Genomic DNA, 4,849 nt, shown 5'->3' on the forward strand with positions numbered 1-4,849 from the left:
AATACCTTGGATGCCCATTAGATTATCCTTGCACGCACACTATCTCTCCATACAAATGATTAACTCCTTAAGTTCAAAGAAAATACAGATCATGGGCTAAGTCATATATGAGGCCAAATGATTGCATTTATTGTATAATTAATATTACTATCTCATTTTGTGATATACTTAGCTGTTATCTCTCATAGATTTTAGTCATTTATATAACTTAAGCACAATTTCTTTTGGGCATGAGGCCATATTAACCATAAAGTTCTGAAATTTCTGATGAAGTTTTGCTGACAGTAAGAAATTTCAATATTGGAATCAAGTAATTATTTGATAAAAAATCTCAGTACCAAATGGTTTAATTACTCCCCCCCCACATCAGTTACTTTTCTCCTTTCTTGCTGTCTCATTTATTGAGGACAAATAGATATTAGAAAGCATGGACCTGTGTACAATCAACTGTAACACAAATAGGCAGTGTCCTATTTGTAACTTTTTGATAAAAGTGAAGAAATGAACACTAAAGAATCATGCATTTAAACCCAGATAGAGGGGTGCCTGGGTGGGTCAGTTGGTTAAGTGTCTGACACTTGATTACCATGAAGGTCATGATTTCAAGGTCTTGAGATCAAGCCCTGCATCCAGCTCTGCATTGAGTGTGGAACCTGCTTGGGGTTTTCTCTCTCCCTCTGCCCCTCCCCCTCCTTGCATGGCTCTTTCTCTCAAAAAACAAAACAACGAGGGATGGGGTGGCTGGGCGATGGACACTAGGGAGGATATGTGCTATGGTGAGTGCTGTGAATTGTGTAAGATAGATGAATCATAGACCTGCACCCCTGAAACAAATAATACATTATATATTAATAAAAAACAAAACAAAACACTCAGAGATAGTTCTGTTCATAAAATGCTAATGTTAACATACTATATAGCTGTCCCATTTTTTAATAGTTGAATAAATACATTTGATGTTATTCAAATATGCATAACATAGAAGAAATAGTGACAATTATCTCCTTAGCCAGTATTAGGCAAGGTACAAGTCATTGACAGCACAACAGACTTGTTGATTTAGGACGTTTTCCCTCCCTCCCCTCCTTCCCTTTTAGGAAACATACGCTAATGGCTTCTTTTTGGTCTTTATCCTATTTTCCTCTGAAGAATGTGGCAGTACTGATTGTTGTCTCTTCAGAAAATGATTTCCTCCTCTTAGTTTTCCTGGTCTCAGGATTACTTTCTAATCTGTTTCTTTCTTCTTGTTTCTTTTAGTAATTTCTCCCTCTCTATTCTTTAAATATTGATGTTACCCACAGTTCTGCCTTTTCCTTCTAGGTTACTTACTTTCTGTCTTTTCTGCTTCATCTATGTCCATCACTCCAGCATGACCTATATGCCAATGACTTCCGTATCTCTCTTTAGACATAGAGGGCCATCTTCACAAAGATGCCCAACAGGTTTCTCATATTCTACCCCAGATTGAATCACCATGCATCTGGTCAATGTCGGTTTGAACAGTCACAAACTGGGAAGCAGAAATGTAACTCTATGTTCCACAGTATCTCATGTCCCCTCAAGAGACAGCATATTTATTTGGAAGACAGTAGTTTCAAAATTATCTCCCAAACTCAGGATCTATGGGCCATGGTACACACCTTATGTAAATGAGTGAGAGCTTCATTAATTGTTCATTTATTAAACAAACTTTAAGTTAACTGATTATATAATGTTTTCTCACATTTTTGTGATAAAATTCATTTAGAGATCTGGAGGTTAATTAACTCCACTAATTAAAACAGGGCCTGGTATGGGCTAGTAACTTGGAAGTTTTTATATTTTGCAAATATCTCCAGATGATTATCATAATCCAAGGAAATGAAAATGCTGACTTGAACCATGCTTTTTAGCTTCTTTAGATTTTAAGTCTTGAACTACTGATCCCTGAATGACCCATGGAAAAGTCTTAACCAGTCCACTTACAGGAAAGGAAAGCAAGTTTTCTGAACATTTGGTTTGATAAATTCTCTTTGGAAGCATCACAAATACTTTATTCTGGTTGTTTCCTATAAGATACTGCTCCTCATTTCCACTTCTAGCCCAATGTCTTTTAGATTGCATTTTCCTTGGAGCTCTATCTTCCTTGAGTTGAGATGTATCAATCCAATTAAATCACTGTTAAAAATTGGTTTCTTATGAAAGGACTGTCACCTCAGGTAACCTATGCTTCATTCTGTCTTCTCCTTTCTCTCCTAAAACTTAAGAAGTTAGAGTGCTTTGTATGAACTCAATATTTTGGCCTTTCTACCTTTAACCCCCATTACCAACCCCGTGTATGTCAGCCTGAATTTCCTTCTCTCTTTCTTTTTTCCACAGGTCCTATTTCTTGGGCGTCCTGGTCCAGATAATGCTTCCTTGCATGGTCATTATCTTGCAAACACTGCTGATGATGTGGAGATGGGAAAAATCATGGAGGATGTCACACCTCTAGCCCGAGTTTGCCAGTGACCTTAGGCCAGACCTTCAGGTTGTGAGGGCCAGGGATCTTCTCTTTGGGCACAAGCGTGCTGATGGGACTGAAAATCGTGGAGCTCGTGGCCAGAGCCAGGTCAGTCCCTTCTTGCACTCATCCTGCCGGTCGCTGGTGGTCATATTCAGGGCACCGCTGGCCATATAGTCCGTAGCTGTGGCCTCTGGGAAGACGCAGCGACGCCTGCCCACCACCACAGCAGCTCGAGATCCAAGTGCAGGCTGTGGCTGCAGGCGGGCGGGAGGAAGGCAAAGCCCTCGGCAGGGGTGGGGGGATGTAGGTGGAGGACAGCTTCAGGAAGGGCACCCACCCTGCTCGGAACTCCTCTCTGCAAATCCAAGGCAGGTGGTTTCCGTAGTTCTCGCCCACAGATGCCGTATTCCTCCCCAACTCCCGGCACATGCGCAAAGGCTGCCAGGGTTCTTACCAGTTGCTCCTGAAGTCTGGTGGATTTAGCCGGGCAGGGTCACGTGACACCTACGCCTACGGCTACCCGGAGAGGACAAACTACCTTGGCACGTCTTGCGTGGTGTTCGAGGGGCGAGTACTGTCGCGGCGCTCGGCCTTCTGGGAACCACTCCCCGGTGGGCTCGGCACTCAGGTCTGGTTCCTGGAGAGAGGGAGGGGTTCTATAATATCTCCCCTTGTTCTCAGCTTTGAGGGTGGATGTTATGTTCTCATGCTTTTTTTAAAAAAACATATCAGTCTGCTTTAAGTTTTCATCTTTTTTTTTTTCCTCGTAATTTCTCAATCTGTCAAATTTTCCTACAACTCTTAAGGATTCTCTTCTCCCTCTGCTCCTTGCCAGGAGGGCACTTGGGTGCAGAAAGGGAGCGTTTTAGCCTTAGGGGCAGTGGGGGAGGGGCATCCGGACCGGAGCTCTTCTCCCCTCACGCTCACTGGTGTCCAGCCCACTTCACCAGGTCTGTGGTACCAGTCTCTGTCTTTTTTTTTTTTTTTTTAAAGATTTTATTTATTCATTTGAGAGAGAGAAAAAGAACACAAGCAGGAGGAGGGGGAGAAGCAGAGGGAGAGGGAGAAGCCGACTCCCCGCTGAGCTGAGAGTCTGAGGTGGTGCTCCATCGGCCCGAGCCGAAGTTGGACGCTTAACCAGCGGGGCCACCCAGGTGCCCCACCAGTGTCCGTCTTTGCAGGTAGACTGGCTCACTTGATCTACCTACCTACCTGAAGTGGTCTCCACCGAGGTGTGAATTGCCCCTCTGTGGTTTTGAGGTGTGTTCTCCTGATGATATTTTTCCTTACCACTGCCTCTAACTGTGCAGTTGCTCTTGGCAAAACTCCTGGCCTCTTCTGTAGCCCACCCTTTCTGCACCTGTCATGCCCAGGCATACTCACCTGATATAAGTGCTCTCAGCTTCCTGCTTAGGTGTCTCCCTCACTAATTGCTGTTTTGCAATACTCAGGCCATGCTGGCTATTGCACAGCTCTCTCTACTGAGTTTCTTTGACTGATGATTCCCCAGACTAGGCCCAGGGAATAATCAGCTTCAAGATCTTTAGATATACCCTTTCTCTCCCTCCAAAGCACCCAAGTGCGTTCTATCACGATTGCTCCCTATAGAGGTCTTAGGACCTCTTAAGGGACACTTAAGTCTCAGTATGTCAGTCAGGGTATTGGAAGATCTAGAGATGGCATACTGAAGTTGGGCAATTTCAGAAGATTTTAATAAAGGGACTATTTACTAAGGGGTGAGGAAACCACAGGGGACAGTGCAGGACTCAGACTAGGAACAGCAGGATGGCCAGACAGAAGTCGGGGAGCGTTGGTGGATGCAGACAGCCTGTGACAATGCCACAAGGAAGGAGATAGTAAGTATCCTAACCCCCTTTTTTTCCCCTCTGATCTTTTCTAGGTGCTCATCATTGGCTGAATTCAGTAAGAAGCCAGAGGCGGGTAACCTGTAAATGCAGCTCATCCCTTGCTAGAATCCAGCCAGTCTCCTGGGCCGTGGAGCAGGTGGAGAATGGATCTGAAAGGGCACGTGGAATATCCCCAGCTGACTCAGTTTCCTGGAGGTACAGAGAAAATTGTGTGTGTGTGTGTGTGTGTGTGTGTGTGTGAGAGAGAGAGAGAGAGAGAGAGAGAGAAGTAGAGGAATACTCACGGAAATTACTGAGTGTAAAGAAATGTTATTGATGGAACAGTTGTTTTACATGTAAGTTATACATTGTAAGAAAGTAAGTCTGAGGCCATTGCACAGGATCATACAGGAGTGTGGGGACTATAGCTTGTCCTTTGGAGTTCTTTTTCTCAGCACCAGCCCTGGTAGCTAGCACAGATGGAGTACTGAATATGTATTTATTAATTCTTTTTGTA

General features: G+C 44.0%; 1 pseudogene; it reads right to left on the minus strand.

Annotated features, from left to right (window-relative positions):
• Positions 1 to 2,361: 2,361 nt before the first annotated feature.
• On the minus strand, positions 2,362 to 2,914 carry LOC122910015 (annotated as a pseudogene).
• Positions 2,915 to 4,849: the final 1,935 nt, after the last annotated feature.

The sequence above is a fragment of the Neovison vison genome, chromosome 6, assembly GCF_020171115.1.
Source record: "Neovison vison isolate M4711 chromosome 6, ASM_NN_V1, whole genome shotgun sequence".
In the NCBI taxonomy this organism is placed as follows: domain Eukaryota; kingdom Metazoa; phylum Chordata; class Mammalia; order Carnivora; family Mustelidae; genus Neogale; species Neogale vison.